Source organism: Patella vulgata, chromosome 2 (genome assembly GCF_932274485.2).
Source record: "Patella vulgata chromosome 2, xgPatVulg1.2, whole genome shotgun sequence".
NCBI classification, from domain to species: domain Eukaryota; kingdom Metazoa; phylum Mollusca; class Gastropoda; family Patellidae; genus Patella; species Patella vulgata.
This window is the reverse complement of record NC_065880.2, coordinates 18,836,417-18,852,125: the sequence shown is the minus strand read 5'-3', so window position 1 is coordinate 18,852,125 and position 15,709 is coordinate 18,836,417. Positions and strand designations below refer to the sequence as shown.

Sequence of the window (15,709 nt, the reverse complement as noted above, 5' to 3'; positions counted from 1 at the left end):
AAAAAGGCGTCTACAGCACCCGGTGTTCCCAGGCGGTCACCCATCCAAGTACTAACCGGGCCCGACGTTGCTTAACTTCAGTGATCGGACGAGAACTGGTGTTTTCAACGTGGTATGGCCGTAGACGAGAGAAGACGAATAAAACCCGTAGTTATTCCAAACTCAAGTCCGCCGAAAATTGGTTTCTTTTCAAAAAAACTAGGCGTCTACAGCACCCGGTGTTCCCAGGCGGTCACCCATCCAAGTACTGACCGGGCCCGACGTTGCTTAACTTCAGTGATCGGACGAGAACTGGTGTTTTCAACGTGGTGTGGCCGTAGACGAGAGAAGGCGAATAAAACCCGTAGTTATGCTTAACTCAAGTCCGCCGAAAATTGGTTTCTTTTCAAAAAACTAGGCGTCTACAGCACCCGGTGTTCCCAGGCGGTCACCCATCCAAGTACTGACCGGGCCCGACGTTGCTTAACTTCAGTGATCGGACGAGAACTGGTGTTTTCAACGTGGTGTGGCCGTAGACGAGCGAAGGTGAATAAAACCCGTAGTTATTTTTACTCAAATTCTTTCTGTATCTTTTTTCCCCCGGGGCGGAGGGGGGGGGGAGCTAATGTTATGCCAAAGAAGACGTACAATGGCCTGAAGTGCGGAAAATTGATTTTTAGTTGAAACAATCGGGAAAAAAGGCGTCTACAGCACCCGGTGTTCCCAGGCGGTCACCCATCCAAGTACTAACCGGGCCCGACGTTGCTTAACTTCAGTGATCGGACGAGAACTGGTTTTTTTTTTTTTTTTAATATAAATTTATTCAGTTAAAATTCATTACATTTATACTGGTAAGGCTTTAAAAAGTTTTCTTTAAAATTAAAATAAATATTTTTAAAAAAATAACTATGACAATTACTATCAAATCATTGTCATAAAATATCACAGTTATCATAGTTTCATTACAAATATTACATGTATCATAGTTTCATTACAAATATCACATTTATCCTAGTTTCATTATAAATACCACAGTTATCATTGTTTCATTACAAATAACACAGTTATCATAGTTTCATACCAAATATCACATTTCTTTAGTTTCATTAAATATATCACATTTATCATAGATCACATTTATCATAGTTTCATTACAAATCACATTTATCATAGATCACATTTATCATAGTTTCATTACAATCACATTTATCATAGATCACATTTATCATAGTTTCATTACAAATCACATTTATGTTAGATCACATTTATCATAGTTTCATTACAAATCACATTTATGTTAGATCACATTTATCATAGTTTTATTACAAACATCACATTTATCATAGATCACATTTATCATAGTTGCATTATAACTATCACAGTTATCATAGTTTCATTATAAATATCACAGTTATCATAGTTTCATTACAAATATCACAGTTATCATAGTTTCCATTACAAATATCACATTTATCCTAGTTTCATTATAAATACCACAGTTATCATTTATCATAGATCACATTTATCATAGTTTCGTTACAAATATCTATCATAATATATCTTGGATTAAACAAACATGTAATGACAAAATCACAGATTATGTAAATTCCAAAGTTACTATTCGGTTATTTATTTTGATAAAACGGTTAAAATTCATATAATTCATAAATGTTTCTAACCCACACTTGTACAAAATTGACTGAAGATGGCACTCAAAGGTGTGAACAAATAATGAAAAAAGATCAACATCTCTTGCCTGAGATATACACATACTTCGGCGTTTTATAATAGAAAGTCTTGCGGTAGAAAATAACAATACAAGAAATAGGCTATACTCAGATCTAGACAGTGGATATCCAAACAACAACCATTCTATAAATTGCTCTGTGGTATACCCTACATTTAACAAAAGAGTTAAAAGAATATCTTCAATTTCATCTAAAAATGTCTTGATAGATGGACATTTACAAAGAACATGAATAATTGTTTCGCTCGCGTTACTTTTACATAATGTACAAAGTGGACTCTCAATAACATGTGCGACGTATTTCCTGCTATTCGTCCAAACAATATTATGGCAAATAGAAAAATCATTATCTATCATTTCCGAACTTTTCAAATTACAGTAAACTGATTTCCACACTTTCGGCCAGTCGGGATTAAAGCCTTGGCTACTAAAATAAACATAAGATGAGGGTTTTACAAAGAGATTATTTCTTAAAATAGAATAGCAATTTTTTGCCGTAAAACTTGATACCAATAAAACATCACCACTTGGCTGTTCCACACCAAAGTTGGTGTACGGTGTAACCGCATGACATTCTGAGGCAATAATTACTTTCCATGAAGAAGGAATGCTTCCTATAATAGAATCGTATGATGTTATAATAACTTGTTTAGATATATCAATAAACAGGTCTTGTACAATTTCAACAATGGCTGACTTAGGAAGAAATCCAACAATCGCACCATAAATTATATCTGATATTTTAACAATGCCCGACATCTGGAAAACATATATTATAAATGAGGACAAATGTAATTCAATATTAGGATTGGAGAACAAAGGTTGATTAACAATAAATTTATAATCAATGGATACTAATCTATTACCACCATTAATGTTATTCCATGCTACTAACATTTCCCTATAAAAAGAGGGTAACTTTACAAGAGACTGTCTATTATATTTTATAAATAATAATTCATTACATAGTGACAAATCGTTATATTTATTGAGAAAGAACTTCATAAAATATTTCCAGGAACAACTTAACTCTTCAATAAAAAATTTGGATAGCCAACAGAGCCGAAAGGAATCCCTTCTGCCATGAATTAAAGGAATGTTTAGACCCCCGTCATCTTTATGCCCGAGTATTGTAGACTCTTTAATCAGAGCCGGCTTCGTGCCCCATAGAAAAGATTTAATGGCATCTCGTATATCCGAGCATGCCCATTCAGGGATGCTTATTATACGAAGCGCATACCAGAGCAGGGAAAGACAAAATGTATTTATGATAACACTTTTCCCGACTAGTGATAATTTTCTACCTTTCCATAAGTTAATAACTTTTTTAAACTTACCAATTTTAGAGTTCCAGTTAAGTGACTCACATTCCAGTTTATTTGGTCCTAGATAAATACCTAGTATTAACATACTACCGTTCAGAATTCTAAGAGGCATGTTTAACATATCAGTAGTACACGAGGCTGAGCCTGCTATCAAAAGTTCTGATTTTTCAACATTAACCTTGGCCCCGGACAAGCTACAGTATACCTCAATGCTCTCGAAGGCCTGATTAACTGATTCAAGGTCATTCAACGTAAGGGTTACATCGTCAGCATGCTGATAAATTACCGATGGTACAGTGGAAAACGGAATCGGGATTCCACGAACATTAGGATGAGACATTATAAGAGAACGAAGGGGTTCAACAGACATTACATATAACAAAGCCGCAATTGGACACCCTTGACGAACTGACCTTGATACCGGGAAAGATAACGAAATATGGCCATTTACCTTTACACAACTTCTAATGTCATTATACAAAATTTTGACAAGTTTAAGAAATTTAGGACCAAAACCCATACATTCAATTACATTAAAGAGGTAAGTATGAGCAACCCTGTCAAAGGCCTTTTGGGAATCAATCTTTAACAGGTACAGAGGAAGATCTTCATCGTCGCAGTAATCTATCACATCCCTGATAGCACATATATTAAAGGCAATGTCTCTACCAGGTATACAGGACGTTTGTGAAGGGGAGATAACCGATGATATGACGTTTTTCAGACGGAGCGCCAAACACCTTGACAAAATTTTATAGTCGACATTAAGAAGACTAATCGGCCTGTAATTCTTGAGATCAGATCGATCCCCTTTGTTTTTGTAGAACACAGATATCATCCCCCTTTTCATACTGGATGACAATTCACCATCTGAAATCACAGAAAGGACCATTTTATGATAAACGTCTCCCAGGAGATCCCAAAGCACCAGGTAAAATTCAACAGTCAATCCATCTATGCCTGGCGATTTATTTTTCGACATACCTTTCAGTGCTTTTAACAGTTCTTCTTTAGTAATGTCCTCTTCACAGAAATCCGCATCTTCAGGAGTTAGTACATCAGGCACGAGGCTTGCCACGCGATCCTTATCAACAGTAACGGAATTGTCGCTGGTATACAATCTGGAATAAAATGACCTGGTTTCCTCAAGAATATCGAAAGTATCACAGGTAAGTTGCCCATTTTGTTTCCTTATTTCATTAATCACATTACATTTTTGTTTTTGTTTCTCTAATTTCAGGAAGTAACTTGTGCAGCGATCCGATTCCAAGGCATCCAATGATTTGGACCGAATAATAGCACCATGACATTCACGTTTTTCATACTCAGAGAGCTCTACTTCCAATTCTGCAAGACGACACTTGTCGTATTCTAGTCCTCTGGAAGCTCTATCATATATAAAGTTCAAATGCTTTTGAATAAACCAATATTGTTCTTTTTGTCGATATCGAACACTAGAAGCATACGCGATGCTTTGTTTTTTAATAGCATATTTAAAGTTGTCCCACCACACAAGTACGTCAGTGTTAAAAAGGGGACATCCAAGTGACTCATTCAAGACTTTTTCAACAACAGTTCTGTAGGCATGATCCGATAGATAAGAATTGTTGAGCACCCAGCTACCAGGTCCCCGATCAACATTACGCAAGTTAATGGAGACGGATACAATGCTATGATCGCTAAGACTTGTATGATATATAAATGAATTAATTAACGCATACTCCAGGTTGGTTGAAGTGAGGATGTAATCAATTCGTGACTGTTTCAGAACAGTTTCAACAACTTGACGTCTCGTAAACACCCTTTTGCTGGGGTGAAAATAACGCCAAACATCAATTAGGTTATTTTGGCTAATAAAGTTATTTAAACGGGACGAAGCAGAACCATAACATGCCAGTGTTTTTGACCTATCACGAAACGGGTCGACAACGTCATTGAAATCACCACAAAGAACATAAGAAGAGTCAGAATCGATTGAGTCACACAAATACCTATAATATTCATTCTGCTCCTTCACACTGTTCGGGGCGTAGCAAGAAACGATATCAAATTCGACCTTATCATATTTAAAAGAACATTTGACAAATCTACCAGCATTATCTGATACCGGAGAAAATGTGTTATCTGTATAAAATTTAGATACCAGAATTGCACATCCACGACGCTTCGAAGTTCCATCACAAGAATGGTAAATGGTACCTTCCCAAAGGTCACTATTTTCATTAATAAAATCGACATCCCAAAATGTTTCTTGGAGACATAATATCCCTACTGATAATGAACTAGCTAACGCAAATAGGCTTTGCATTTTGGAAACACTACGGAGTCCGGCAACATTTATTGATAGAATAAGCATTATAAAAATGGGAAGTTTATTTTTTGATATTCTTTCCATGTTTAACCACACGCTTCTTAACAATACCTTTTACAACTTCAATTTTCGGTTTGACTACTATTCGACGTCTTCTTCGGGTAAATGATTTAGCTGCAGTAGGTGTTATAAAACTAACAATATCAGATTCACCCTTACTCTCTACCCAGTCCGATTCTTCCGCCAGAAGGTCGCTAACACCAACAGGATCATCTGCTGAGCTGAACTTCCTCAGCGTTCCGTCACTAACAGATGGCTCGGAAACACCACTTGGGCTTATACAGTTAACAGAACCAACAGATGACATGATTCCGATATCATCATCAGAAAGATTATCTTCAATCCCCGTACCAGGATCACCTTTATTATCCTCCGCAGCGTCATTTCTCATAATCATACCCTCACCATTCAGGTTTTTTCCCTCAACATCATTGTTGACATCATCACTTCCTTCAGTTTCACCAGAAACCGAGGATGACTCCGAGATATTAACAGCAGATCTGTTAGGAACATCAGTTGCGCCTCGGTCCCACTGAGCTTGGGGACGACATCCACACTCCGACGAAGGTAACTTGCAACCTTCACACACAGAAACAGTGCAGTGGCGTTGAATGTGACCAGGCTTTTTACATCGTCGACATACCCTACTAGGACACCCTGCCAGCAGATGTTCATGCGATAGGCAATGGAAACAAACCTTCTCTTGGTGGTCATGCCGAATGCTGAAATATTCAACCCCCGTCTCACACTGAAACCCGACCGAGTAGGGGAGGGAGGACACATCAGGGGGAAAGCGCACCCTCACAAAACGTGTACCATCAAAGATGCCATCATGCTCATAACGACGTCGCTTGATGGGTCCGAGGACTTCTAGGCGCCACTGCTTCAGCTTACGTTCTATTTCCTCGTCAGATATTAATCCAGAAAGATGCATGAAAGACACAACTTTTATTTTTGCAGATATGTGTCTAACAAAAGCTGGATCATCATCAAATAACAGATTGGACTCTACCAAGCGGGTGGCACAATCAGAGTCAATGAGGGTTACTTCATAAGAATCTCCATTACGGGGAATGCACGTCAGAATTGCATCTTCACCACAGACATCGCGCACAACCTTAATAATACGTCGAGCCGTAACATCTTGCTTATTTTTAACAGAAATAAGAACTGTACAGTCTTTCGAAAACACAGGAGTTTTATGGATAAATTCGCCTCTACGAGCCGAGTGGCTCTCTGTCATCTCGACAGGGCAAGGGCAATAAAGCCCAATAAGTTACTAAATTACACACTATAACACGAATTTAAGCTACATACCCAATCCACGAAATGTTCATATATTGCTTCAAGCAAAATCACTGTCCAAAAAGCACACAATTGCCCAGATTAATCGATTTTATGAACAGCTTCATATACATCGACCAAACATAAACAATGCATTCGGACCAACCCCACTGGTGTTTTCAACGTGGTATGGCCGTAGACGAGAGAAGACGAATAAAACCCGTAGTTATTCCAAACTCAAGTCCGCCGAAAATTGGTTTCTTTTCAAAAAAACTAGGCGTCTACAGCACCCGGTGTTCCCAGGCGGTCACCCATCCAAGTACTGACCGGGCCCGACGTTGCTTAACTTCAGTGATCGGACGAGAACTGGTGTTTTCAACGTGGTGTGGCCGTAGACGAGAGAAGGCGAATAAAACCCGTAGTTATGCTTAACTCAAGTCCGCCGAAAATTGGTTTCTTTTCAAAAAACTAGGCGTCTACAGCACCCGGTGTTCCCAGGCGGTCACCCATCCAAGTACTGACCGGGCCCGACGTTGCTTAACTTCAGTGATCGGACGAGAACTGGTGTTTTCAACGTGGTGTGGCCGTAGACGAGCGAAGGTGAATAAAACCCGTAGTTATTTTTACTCAAATTCTTTCTGTATCTTTTTTCCCCCGGGGCGGAGGGGGGGGGGAGCTAATGTTATGCCAAAGAAGACGTACAATGGCCTGAAGTGCGGAAAATTGATTTTTAGTTGAAACAATCGGGAAAAAAGGCGTCTACAGCACCCGGTGTTCCCAGGCGGTCACCCATCCAAGTACTAACCGGGCCCGACGTTGCTTAACTTCAGTGATCGGACGAGAACTGGTGTTTTCAACGTGGTATGGCCGTAGACGAGAGAAGACGAATAAAACCCGTAGTTATTCCAAACTCAAGTCCGCCGAAAATTGGTTTCTTTTCAAAAAAACTAGGCGTCTACAGCACCCGGTGTTCCCAGGCGGTCACCCATCCAAGTACTGACCGGGCCCGACGTTGCTTAACTTCAGTGATCGGACGAGAACTGGTGTTTTCAACGTGGTGTGGCCGTAGACGAGAGAAGGCGAATAAAACCCGTAGTTATGCTTAACTCAAGTCCGCCGAAAATTGGTTTCTTTTCAAAAAACTAGGCGTCTACAGCACCCGGTGTTCCCAGGCGGTCACCCATCCAAGTACTGACCGGGCCCGACGTTGCTTAACTTCAGTGATCGGACGAGAACTGGTGTTTTCAACGTGGTGTGGCCGTAGACGAGAGAAGGCGAATAAAACCCGTAGTTATGCTTAACTCAAGTCCGCCGAAAATTGGTTTCTTTTCAAAAAACTAGGCGTCTACAGCACCCGGTGTTCCCAGGCGGTCACCCATCCAAGTACTGACCGGGCCCGACGTTGCTTAACTTCAGTGATCGGACGAGAACTGGTGTTTTCAACGTGGTGTGGCCGTAGACGAGCGAAGGTGAATAAAACCCGTAGTTATTTTTACTCAAATTCTTTCTGTATCTTTTTTCCCCCGGGGCGGAGGGGGGGGGGAGCTAATGTTATGCCAAAGAAGACGTACAATGGCCTGAAGTGCGGAAAATTGATTTTTAGTTGAAACAATCGGGAAAAAAGGCGTCTACAGCACCCGGTGTTCCCAGGCGGTCACCCATCCAAGTACTAACCGGGCCCGACGTTGCTTAACTTCAGTGATCGGACGAGAACTGGTGTTTTCAACGTGGTATGGCCGTAGACGAGAGAAGACGAATAAAACCCGTAGTTATTCCAAACTCAAGTCCGCCGAAAATTGGTTTCTTTTCAAAAAAACTAGGCGTCTACAGCACCCGGTGTTCCCAGGCGGTCACCCATCCAAGTACTGACCGGGCCCGACGTTGCTTAACTTCAGTGATCGGACGAGAACTGGTGTTTTCAACGTGGTGTGGCCGTAGACGAGAGAAGGCGAATAAAACCCGTAGTTATGCTTAACTCAAGTCCGCCGAAAATTGGTTTCTTTTCAAAAAACTAGGCGTCTACAGCACCCGGTGTTCCCAGGCGGTCACCCATCCAAGTACTGACCGGGCCCGACGTTGCTTAACTTCAGTGATCGGACGAGAACTGGTGTTTTCAACGTGGTGTGGCCGTAGACGAGCGAAGGTGAATAAAACCCGTAGTTATTTTTACTCAAATTCTTTCTGTATCTTTTTTCCCCCGGGGCGGAGGGGGGGGGGAGCTAATGTTATGCCAAACAAGACGTACAATGGCCTGAAGTGCGGAAAATTGATTTTTAGTTGAAACAATCGGGAAAAAAGGCGTCTACAGCACCCGGTGTTCCCAGGCGGTCACCCATCCAAGTACTAACCGGGCCCGACGTTGCTTAACTTCAGTGATCGGACGAGAACTGGTGTTTTCAACGTGGTATGGCCGTAGACGAGAGAAGACGAATAAAACCCGTAGTTATTCCAAACTCAAGTCCGCCGAAAATTGGTTTCTTTTCAAAAAAACTAGGCGTCTACAGCACCCGGTGTTCCCAGGCGGTCACCCATCCAAGTACTGACCGGGCCCGACGTTGCTTAACTTCAGTGATCGGACGAGAACTGGTGTTTTCAACGTGGTGTGGCCGTAGACGAGAGAAGGCGAATAAAACCCGTAGTTATGCTTAACTCAAGTCCGCCGAAAATTGGTTTCTTTTCAAAAAACTAGGCGTCTACAGCACCCGGTGTTCCCAGGCGGTCACCCATCCAAGTACTGACCGGGCCCGACGTTGCTTAACTTCAGTGATCGGACGAGAACTGGTGTTTTCAACGTGGTGTGGCCGTAGACGAGCGAAGGTGAATAAAACCCGTAGTTATTTTTACTCAAATTCTTTCTGTATCTTTTTTCCCCCGGGGCGGAGGGGGGGGGGAGCTAATGTTATGCCAAAGAAGACGTACAATGGCCTGAAGTGCGGAAAATTGATTTTTAGTTGAAACAATCGGGAAAAAAGGCGTCTACAGCACCCGGTGTTCCCAGGCGGTCACCCATCCAAGTACTAACCGGGCCCGACGTTGCTTAACTTCAGTGATCGGACGAGAACTGGTGTTTTCAACGTGGTATGGCCGTAGACGAGAGAAGACGAATAAAACCCGTAGTTATTCCAAACTCAAGTCCGCCGAAAATTGGTTTCTTTTCAAAAAAACTAGGCGTCTACAGCACCCGGTGTTCCCAGGCGGTCACCCATCCAAGTACTGACCGGGCCCGACGTTGCTTAACTTCAGTGATCGGACGAGAACTGGTGTTTTCAACGTGGTGTGGCCGTAGACGAGAGAAGGCGAATAAAACCCGTAGTTATGCTTAACTCAAGTCCGCCGAAAATTGGTTTCTTTTCAAAAAACTAGGCGTCTACAGCACCCGGTGTTCCCAGGCGGTCACCCATCCAAGTACTGACCGGGCCCGACGTTGCTTAACTTCAGTGATCGGACGAGAACTGGTGTTTTCAACGTGGTGTGGCCGTAGACGAGCGAAGGTGAATAAAACCCGTAGTTATTTTTACTCAAATTCTTTCTGTATCTTTTTTCCCCCGGGGCGGAGGGGGGGGGGAGCTAATGTTATGCCAAAGAAGACGTACAATGGCCTGAAGTGCGGAAAATTGATTTTTAGTTGAAACAATCGGGAAAAAAGGCGTCTACAGCACCCGGTGTTCCCAGGCGGTCACCCATCCAAGTACTAACCGGGCCCGACGTTGCTTAACTTCAGTGATCGGACGAGAACTGGTGTTTTCAACGTGGTATGGCCGTAGACGAGAGAAGACGAATAAAACCCGTAGTTATTCCAAACTCAAGTCCGCCGAAAATTGGTTTCTTTTCAAAAAAACTAGGCGTCTACAGCACCCGGTGTTCCCAGGCGGTCACCCATCCAAGTACTGACCGGGCCCGACGTTGCTTAACTTCAGTGATCGGACGAGAACTGGTGTTTTCAACGTGGTGTGGCCGTAGACGAGAGAAGGCGAATAAAACCCGTAGTTATGCTTAACTCAAGTCCGCCGAAAATTGGTTTCTTTTCAAAAAACTAGGCGTCTACAGCACCCGGTGTTCCCAGGCGGTCACCCATCCAAGTACTGACCGGGCCCGACGTTGCTTAACTTCAGTGATCGGACGAGAACTGGTGTTTTCAACGTGGTGTGGCCGTAGACGAGCGAAGGTGAATAAAACCCGTAGTTATTTTTACTCAAATTCTTTCTGTATCTTTTTTCCCCCGGGGCGGAGGGGGGGGGGGGAGCTAATGTTATGCCAAAGAAGACGTACAATGGCCTGAAGTGCGGAAAATTGATTTTTAGTTGAAACAATCGGGAAAAAAGGCGTCTACAGCACCCGGTGTTCCCAGGCGGTCACCCATCCAAGTACTAACCGGGCCCGACGTTGCTTAACTTCAGTGATCGGACGAGAACTGGTGTTTTCAACGTGGTATGGCCGTAGACGAGAGAAGACGAATAAAACCCGTAGTTATTCCAAACTCAAGTCCGCCGAAAATTGGTTTCTTTTCAAAAAAACTAGGCGTCTACAGCACCCGGTGTTCCCAGGCGGTCACCCATCCAAGTACTGACCGGGCCCGACGTTGCTTAACTTCAGTGATCGGACGAGAACTGGTGTTTTCAACGTGGTGTGGCCGTAGACGAGAGAAGGCGAATAAAACCCGTAGTTATGCTTAACTCAAGTCCGCCGAAAATTGGTTTCTTTTCAAAAAACTAGGCGTCTACAGCACCCGGTGTTCCCAGGCGGTCACCCATCCAAGTACTGACCGGGCTCGACGTTGCTTAACTTCAGTGATCGGACGAGAACTGGTGTTTTCAACGTGGTGTGGCCGTAGACGAGCGAAGGTGAATAAAACCCGTAGTTATTTTTACTCAAATTCTTTCTGTATCTTTTTTCCCCCGGGGCGGAGGGGGGGGGGAGCTAATGTTATGCCAAAGAAGACGTACAATGGCCTGAAGTGCGGAAAATTGATTTTTAGTTGAAACAATCGGGAAAAAAGGCGTCTACAGCACCCGGTGTTCCCAGGCGGTCACCCATCCAAGTACTAACCGGGCCCGACGTTGCTTAACTTCAGTGATCGGACGAGAACTGGTGTTTTCAACGTGGTATGGCCGTAGACGAGAGAAGACGAATAAAACCCGTAGTTATTCCAAACTCAAGTCCGCCGAAAATTGGTTTCTTTTCAAAAAAACTAGGCGTCTACAGCACCCGGTGTTCCCAGGCGGTCACCCATCCAAGTACTGACCGGGCCCGACGTTGCTTAACTTCAGTGATCGGACGAGAACTGGTGTTTTCAACGTGGTGTGGCCGTAGACGAGAGAAGGCGAATAAAACCCGTAGTTATGCTTAACTCAAGTCCGCCGAAAATTGGTTTCTTTTCAAAAAACTAGGCGTCTACAGCACCCGGTGTTCCCAGGCGGTCACCCATCCAAGTACTGACCGGGCCCGACGTTGCTTAACTTCAGTGATCGGACGAGAACTGGTGTTTTCAACGTGGTGTGGCCGTAGACGAGCGAAGGTGAATAAAACCCGTAGTTATTTTTACTCAAATTCTTTCTGTATCTTTTTTCCCCCGGGGCGGAGGGGGGGGGGAGCTAATGTTATGCCAAAGAAGACGTACAATGGCCTGAAGTGCGGAAAATTGATTTTTAGTTGAAACAATCGGGAAAAAAGGCGTCTACAGCACCCGGTGTTCCCAGGCGGTCACCCATCCAAGTACTAACCGGGCCCGACGTTGCTTAACTTCAGTGATCGGACGAGAACTGGTGTTTTCAACGTGGTATGGCCGTAGACGAGAGAAGACGAATAAAACCCGTAGTTATTCCAAACTCAAGTCCGCCGAAAATTGGTTTCTTTTCAAAAAAACTAGGCGTCTACAGCACCCGGTGTTCCCAGGCGGTCACCCATCCAAGTACTGACCGGGCCCGACGTTGCTTAACTTCAGTGATCGGACGAGAACTGGTGTTTTCAACGTGGTGTGGCCGTAGACGAGAGAAGGCGAATAAAACCCGTAGTTATGCTTAACTCAAGTCCGCCGAAAATTGGTTTCTTTTCAAAAAACTAGGCGTCTACAGCACCCGGTGTTCCCAGGCGGTCACCCATCCAAGTACTGACCGGGCCCGACGTTGCTTAACTTCAGTGATCGGACGAGAACTGGTGTTTTCAACGTGGTGTGGCCGTAGACGAGCGAAGGTGAATAAAACCCGTAGTTATTTTTACTCAAATTCTTTCTGTATCTTTTTTCCCCCGGGGCGGAGGGGGGGGGGAGCTAATGTTATGCCAAAGAAGACGTACAATGGCCTGAAGTGCGGAAAATTGATTTTTAGTTGAAACAATCGGGAAAAAAGGCGTCTACAGCACCCGGTGTTCCCAGGCGGTCACCCATCCAAGTACTAACCGGGCCCGACGTTGCTTAACTTCAGTGATCGGACGAGAACTGGTGTTTTCAACGTGGTATGGCCGTAGACGAGAGAAGACGAATAAAACCCGTAGTTATTCCAAATCAAGTCCGCCGAAAATTGGTTTCTTTTCAAAAAAACTAGGCGTCTACAGCACCCGGTGTTCCCAGGCGGTCACCCATCCAAGTACTGACCGGGCCCGACGTTGCTTAACTTCAGTGATCGGACGAGAACTGGTGTTTTCAACGTGGTGTGGCCGTAGACGAGAGAAGGCGAATAAAACCCGTAGTTATGCTTAACTCAAGTCCGCCGAAAATTGGTTTCTTTTCAAAAAACTAGGCGTCTACAGCACCCGGTGTTCCCAGGCGGTCACCCATCCAAGTACTGACCGGGCCCGACGTTGCTTAACTTCAGTGATCGGACGAGAACTGGTGTTTTCAACGTGGTGTGGCCGTAGACGAGCGAAGGTGAATAAAACCCGTAGTTATTTTTACTCAAATTCTTTCTGTATCTTTTTTCCCCCGGGGCGGAGGGGGGGGGGAGCTAATGTTATGCCAAAGAAGACGTACAATGGCCTGAAGTGCGGAAAATTGATTTTTAGTTGAAACAATCGGGAAAAAAGGCGTCTACAGCACCCGGTGTTCCCAGGCGGTCACCCATCCAAGTACTAACCGGGCCCGACGTTGCTTAACTTCAGTGATCGGACGAGAACTGGTGTTTTCAACGTGGTATGGCCGTAGACGAGAGAAGACGAATAAAACCCGTAGTTATTCCAAACTCAAGTCCGCCGAAAATTGGTTTCTTTTCAAAAAAACTAGGCGTCTACAGCACCCGGTGTTCCCAGGCGGTCACCCATCCAAGTACTGACCGGGCCCGACGTTGCTTAACTTCAGTGATCGGACGAGAACTGGTGTTTTCAACGTGGTGTGGCCGTAGACGAGAGAAGGCGAATAAAACCCGTAGTTATGCTTAACTCAAGTCCGCCGAAAATTGGTTTCTTTTCAAAAAACTAGGCGTCTACAGCACCCGGTGTTCCCAGGCGGTCACCCATCCAAGTACTGACCGGGCCCGACGTTGCTTAACTTCAGTGATCGGACGAGAACTGGTGTTTTCAACGTGGTGTGGCCGTAGACGAGCGAAGGTGAATAAAACCCGTAGTTATTTTTACTCAAATTCTTTCTGTATCTTTTTTCCCCCGGGGCGGAGGGGGGGGGAGCTAATGTTATGCCAAAGAAGACGTACAATGGCCTGAAGTGCGGAAAATTGATTTTTAGTTGAAACAATCGGGAAAAAAGGCGTCTACAGCACCCGGTGTTCCCAGGCGGTCACCCATCCAAGTACTAACCGGGCCCGACGTTGCTTAACTTCAGTGATCGGACGAGAACTGGTGTTTTCAACGTGGTATGGCCGTAGACGAGAGAAGACGAATAAAACCCGTAGTTATTCCAAACTCAAGTCCGCCGAAAATTGGTTTCTTTTCAAAAAAACTAGGCGTCTACAGCACCCGGTGTTCCCAGGCGGTCACCCATCCAAGTACTGACCGGGCCCGACGTTGCTTAACTTCAGTGATCGGACGAGAACTGGTGTTTTCAACGTGGTGTGGCCGTAGACGAGAGAAGGCGAATAAAACCCGTAGTTATGCTTAACTCAAGTCCGCCGAAAATTGGTTTCTTTTCAAAAAACTAGGCGTCTACAGCACCCGGTGTTCCCAGGCGGTCACCCATCCAAGTACTGACCGGGCCCGACGTTGCTTAACTTCAGTGATCGGACGAGAACTGGTGTTTTCAACGTGGTGTGGCCGTAGACGAGCGAAGGTGAATAAAACCCGTAGTTATTTTTACTCAAATTCTTTCTGTATCTTTTTTCCCCCGGGGCGGAGGGGGGGGGGAGCTAATGTTATGCCAAAGAAGACGTACAATGGCCTGAAGTGCGGAAAATTGATTTTTAGTTGAAACAATCGGGAAAAAAGGCGTCTACAGCACCCGGTGTTCCCAGGCGGTCACCCATCCAAGTACTAACCGGGCCCGACGTTGCTTAACTTCAGTGATCGGACGAGAACTGGTGTTTTCAACGTGGTATGGCCGTAGACGAGAGAAGGCGAATAAAACCCGTAGTTATTCCAAACTCAAGTCCGCCGAAAATTGGTTTCTTTTCAAAAAAACTAGGCGTCTACAGCACCCGGTGTTCCCAGGCGGTCACCCATCCAAGTACTGACCGGGCCCGACGTTGCTTAACTTCAGTGATCGGACGAGAACTGGTGTTTTCAACGTGGTGTGGCCGTAGACGAGAGAAGGCGAATAAAACCCGTAGTTATGCTTAACTCAAGTCCGCCGAAAATTGGTTTCTTTTCAAAAAACTAGGCGTCTACAGCACCCGGTGTTCCCAGGCGGTCACCCATCCAAGTACTGACCGGGCCCGACGTTGCTTAACTTCAGTGATCGGACGAGAACTGGTGTTTTCAACGTGGTGTGGCCGTAGACGAGCGAAGGTGAATAAAACCCGTAGTTATTTTTACTCAAATTCTTTCTGTATCTTTTTTCCCCCGGGGCGGAGGGGGGGGGGAGCTAATGTTATGCCAAAGAAGACGTACAATGGCCTGAAGTGCGGA

General features: G+C 44.4%; 42 non-coding genes across 42 annotated transcripts; all 42 read right to left on the bottom strand.

Moving 5' to 3' along the window:
- Window positions 1–7: 7 nt before the first annotated feature.
- Window positions 8–126, bottom strand: LOC130011724 (5S ribosomal RNA). The gene has a single exon (XR_008787034.1). It is a non-coding gene; the product is annotated as a 5S ribosomal RNA (ribosomal RNA).
- Window positions 127–203: 77 nt separating this feature from the next.
- LOC130011214 (5S ribosomal RNA) lies at window positions 204–322 on the bottom strand. Its single transcript, XR_008786519.1, has one exon. It is a non-coding gene; the product is annotated as a 5S ribosomal RNA (ribosomal RNA).
- Window positions 323–398: 76 nt separating this feature from the next.
- On the bottom strand, window positions 399–517 carry LOC130011213 (5S ribosomal RNA). Its single transcript, XR_008786518.1, has one exon. It is a non-coding gene; the product is annotated as a 5S ribosomal RNA (ribosomal RNA).
- A 6,467-nt stretch (window positions 518–6,984) lies between these two features.
- Window positions 6,985–7,103, bottom strand: LOC126813552 (5S ribosomal RNA). Its single transcript, XR_007676892.2, has one exon. It is a non-coding gene; the product is annotated as a 5S ribosomal RNA (ribosomal RNA).
- A 76-nt stretch (window positions 7,104–7,179) lies between these two features.
- Window positions 7,180–7,298, bottom strand: LOC130011212 (5S ribosomal RNA). The gene has a single exon (XR_008786517.1). It is a non-coding gene; the product is annotated as a 5S ribosomal RNA (ribosomal RNA).
- Window positions 7,299–7,462: 164 nt separating this feature from the next.
- LOC130011723 (5S ribosomal RNA) lies at window positions 7,463–7,581 on the bottom strand. The gene has a single exon (XR_008787033.1). It is a non-coding gene; the product is annotated as a 5S ribosomal RNA (ribosomal RNA).
- Window positions 7,582–7,658: 77 nt separating this feature from the next.
- LOC130011211 (5S ribosomal RNA) lies at window positions 7,659–7,777 on the bottom strand. Its single transcript, XR_008786516.1, has one exon. It is a non-coding gene; the product is annotated as a 5S ribosomal RNA (ribosomal RNA).
- Window positions 7,778–7,853: 76 nt separating this feature from the next.
- On the bottom strand, window positions 7,854–7,972 carry LOC130011210 (5S ribosomal RNA). The gene has a single exon (XR_008786515.1). It is a non-coding gene; the product is annotated as a 5S ribosomal RNA (ribosomal RNA).
- Window positions 7,973–8,048: 76 nt separating this feature from the next.
- On the bottom strand, window positions 8,049–8,167 carry LOC130011209 (5S ribosomal RNA). The gene has a single exon (XR_008786514.1). It is a non-coding gene; the product is annotated as a 5S ribosomal RNA (ribosomal RNA).
- A 164-nt stretch (window positions 8,168–8,331) lies between these two features.
- Window positions 8,332–8,450, bottom strand: LOC130011722 (5S ribosomal RNA). Its single transcript, XR_008787032.1, has one exon. It is a non-coding gene; the product is annotated as a 5S ribosomal RNA (ribosomal RNA).
- A 77-nt stretch (window positions 8,451–8,527) lies between these two features.
- LOC130011207 (5S ribosomal RNA) lies at window positions 8,528–8,646 on the bottom strand. Its single transcript, XR_008786512.1, has one exon. It is a non-coding gene; the product is annotated as a 5S ribosomal RNA (ribosomal RNA).
- Window positions 8,647–8,722: 76 nt separating this feature from the next.
- LOC130011206 (5S ribosomal RNA) lies at window positions 8,723–8,841 on the bottom strand. The gene has a single exon (XR_008786511.1). It is a non-coding gene; the product is annotated as a 5S ribosomal RNA (ribosomal RNA).
- Window positions 8,842–9,005: 164 nt separating this feature from the next.
- On the bottom strand, window positions 9,006–9,124 carry LOC130011721 (5S ribosomal RNA). Its single transcript, XR_008787031.1, has one exon. It is a non-coding gene; the product is annotated as a 5S ribosomal RNA (ribosomal RNA).
- A 77-nt stretch (window positions 9,125–9,201) lies between these two features.
- On the bottom strand, window positions 9,202–9,320 carry LOC130011205 (5S ribosomal RNA). Its single transcript, XR_008786510.1, has one exon. It is a non-coding gene; the product is annotated as a 5S ribosomal RNA (ribosomal RNA).
- Window positions 9,321–9,396: 76 nt separating this feature from the next.
- LOC130011204 (5S ribosomal RNA) lies at window positions 9,397–9,515 on the bottom strand. Its single transcript, XR_008786509.1, has one exon. It is a non-coding gene; the product is annotated as a 5S ribosomal RNA (ribosomal RNA).
- Window positions 9,516–9,679: 164 nt separating this feature from the next.
- LOC130011720 (5S ribosomal RNA) lies at window positions 9,680–9,798 on the bottom strand. Its single transcript, XR_008787030.1, has one exon. It is a non-coding gene; the product is annotated as a 5S ribosomal RNA (ribosomal RNA).
- Window positions 9,799–9,875: 77 nt separating this feature from the next.
- LOC130011203 (5S ribosomal RNA) lies at window positions 9,876–9,994 on the bottom strand. The gene has a single exon (XR_008786508.1). It is a non-coding gene; the product is annotated as a 5S ribosomal RNA (ribosomal RNA).
- A 76-nt stretch (window positions 9,995–10,070) lies between these two features.
- LOC130011202 (5S ribosomal RNA) lies at window positions 10,071–10,189 on the bottom strand. Its single transcript, XR_008786507.1, has one exon. It is a non-coding gene; the product is annotated as a 5S ribosomal RNA (ribosomal RNA).
- A 164-nt stretch (window positions 10,190–10,353) lies between these two features.
- Window positions 10,354–10,472, bottom strand: LOC130011719 (5S ribosomal RNA). Its single transcript, XR_008787029.1, has one exon. It is a non-coding gene; the product is annotated as a 5S ribosomal RNA (ribosomal RNA).
- A 77-nt stretch (window positions 10,473–10,549) lies between these two features.
- Window positions 10,550–10,668, bottom strand: LOC130011201 (5S ribosomal RNA). Its single transcript, XR_008786506.1, has one exon. It is a non-coding gene; the product is annotated as a 5S ribosomal RNA (ribosomal RNA).
- A 76-nt stretch (window positions 10,669–10,744) lies between these two features.
- Window positions 10,745–10,863, bottom strand: LOC130011200 (5S ribosomal RNA). The gene has a single exon (XR_008786505.1). It is a non-coding gene; the product is annotated as a 5S ribosomal RNA (ribosomal RNA).
- Window positions 10,864–11,029: 166 nt separating this feature from the next.
- Window positions 11,030–11,148, bottom strand: LOC130011717 (5S ribosomal RNA). Its single transcript, XR_008787027.1, has one exon. It is a non-coding gene; the product is annotated as a 5S ribosomal RNA (ribosomal RNA).
- A 77-nt stretch (window positions 11,149–11,225) lies between these two features.
- Window positions 11,226–11,344, bottom strand: LOC130011199 (5S ribosomal RNA). The gene has a single exon (XR_008786504.1). It is a non-coding gene; the product is annotated as a 5S ribosomal RNA (ribosomal RNA).
- Window positions 11,345–11,420: 76 nt separating this feature from the next.
- On the bottom strand, window positions 11,421–11,539 carry LOC130011626 (5S ribosomal RNA). Its single transcript, XR_008786933.1, has one exon. It is a non-coding gene; the product is annotated as a 5S ribosomal RNA (ribosomal RNA).
- A 164-nt stretch (window positions 11,540–11,703) lies between these two features.
- On the bottom strand, window positions 11,704–11,822 carry LOC130011716 (5S ribosomal RNA). Its single transcript, XR_008787026.1, has one exon. It is a non-coding gene; the product is annotated as a 5S ribosomal RNA (ribosomal RNA).
- A 77-nt stretch (window positions 11,823–11,899) lies between these two features.
- LOC130011198 (5S ribosomal RNA) lies at window positions 11,900–12,018 on the bottom strand. Its single transcript, XR_008786503.1, has one exon. It is a non-coding gene; the product is annotated as a 5S ribosomal RNA (ribosomal RNA).
- Window positions 12,019–12,094: 76 nt separating this feature from the next.
- Window positions 12,095–12,213, bottom strand: LOC130011196 (5S ribosomal RNA). Its single transcript, XR_008786501.1, has one exon. It is a non-coding gene; the product is annotated as a 5S ribosomal RNA (ribosomal RNA).
- Window positions 12,214–12,377: 164 nt separating this feature from the next.
- LOC130011715 (5S ribosomal RNA) lies at window positions 12,378–12,496 on the bottom strand. The gene has a single exon (XR_008787025.1). It is a non-coding gene; the product is annotated as a 5S ribosomal RNA (ribosomal RNA).
- A 77-nt stretch (window positions 12,497–12,573) lies between these two features.
- LOC130011195 (5S ribosomal RNA) lies at window positions 12,574–12,692 on the bottom strand. The gene has a single exon (XR_008786500.1). It is a non-coding gene; the product is annotated as a 5S ribosomal RNA (ribosomal RNA).
- A 76-nt stretch (window positions 12,693–12,768) lies between these two features.
- On the bottom strand, window positions 12,769–12,887 carry LOC130011194 (5S ribosomal RNA). The gene has a single exon (XR_008786499.1). It is a non-coding gene; the product is annotated as a 5S ribosomal RNA (ribosomal RNA).
- Window positions 12,888–13,051: 164 nt separating this feature from the next.
- On the bottom strand, window positions 13,052–13,170 carry LOC130011714 (5S ribosomal RNA). The gene has a single exon (XR_008787024.1). It is a non-coding gene; the product is annotated as a 5S ribosomal RNA (ribosomal RNA).
- A 76-nt stretch (window positions 13,171–13,246) lies between these two features.
- On the bottom strand, window positions 13,247–13,365 carry LOC130011193 (5S ribosomal RNA). The gene has a single exon (XR_008786498.1). It is a non-coding gene; the product is annotated as a 5S ribosomal RNA (ribosomal RNA).
- Window positions 13,366–13,441: 76 nt separating this feature from the next.
- LOC130011192 (5S ribosomal RNA) lies at window positions 13,442–13,560 on the bottom strand. Its single transcript, XR_008786497.1, has one exon. It is a non-coding gene; the product is annotated as a 5S ribosomal RNA (ribosomal RNA).
- A 164-nt stretch (window positions 13,561–13,724) lies between these two features.
- On the bottom strand, window positions 13,725–13,843 carry LOC130011713 (5S ribosomal RNA). The gene has a single exon (XR_008787023.1). It is a non-coding gene; the product is annotated as a 5S ribosomal RNA (ribosomal RNA).
- Window positions 13,844–13,920: 77 nt separating this feature from the next.
- LOC130011191 (5S ribosomal RNA) lies at window positions 13,921–14,039 on the bottom strand. The gene has a single exon (XR_008786496.1). It is a non-coding gene; the product is annotated as a 5S ribosomal RNA (ribosomal RNA).
- Window positions 14,040–14,115: 76 nt separating this feature from the next.
- Window positions 14,116–14,234, bottom strand: LOC130011190 (5S ribosomal RNA). The gene has a single exon (XR_008786495.1). It is a non-coding gene; the product is annotated as a 5S ribosomal RNA (ribosomal RNA).
- Window positions 14,235–14,397: 163 nt separating this feature from the next.
- LOC130011712 (5S ribosomal RNA) lies at window positions 14,398–14,516 on the bottom strand. Its single transcript, XR_008787022.1, has one exon. It is a non-coding gene; the product is annotated as a 5S ribosomal RNA (ribosomal RNA).
- A 77-nt stretch (window positions 14,517–14,593) lies between these two features.
- On the bottom strand, window positions 14,594–14,712 carry LOC130011189 (5S ribosomal RNA). Its single transcript, XR_008786494.1, has one exon. It is a non-coding gene; the product is annotated as a 5S ribosomal RNA (ribosomal RNA).
- A 76-nt stretch (window positions 14,713–14,788) lies between these two features.
- Window positions 14,789–14,907, bottom strand: LOC130011188 (5S ribosomal RNA). The gene has a single exon (XR_008786493.1). It is a non-coding gene; the product is annotated as a 5S ribosomal RNA (ribosomal RNA).
- Window positions 14,908–15,071: 164 nt separating this feature from the next.
- Window positions 15,072–15,190, bottom strand: LOC130011711 (5S ribosomal RNA). Its single transcript, XR_008787021.1, has one exon. It is a non-coding gene; the product is annotated as a 5S ribosomal RNA (ribosomal RNA).
- A 77-nt stretch (window positions 15,191–15,267) lies between these two features.
- LOC130011187 (5S ribosomal RNA) lies at window positions 15,268–15,386 on the bottom strand. The gene has a single exon (XR_008786492.1). It is a non-coding gene; the product is annotated as a 5S ribosomal RNA (ribosomal RNA).
- A 76-nt stretch (window positions 15,387–15,462) lies between these two features.
- Window positions 15,463–15,581, bottom strand: LOC130011185 (5S ribosomal RNA). Its single transcript, XR_008786490.1, has one exon. It is a non-coding gene; the product is annotated as a 5S ribosomal RNA (ribosomal RNA).
- Window positions 15,582–15,709: the final 128 nt, after the last annotated feature.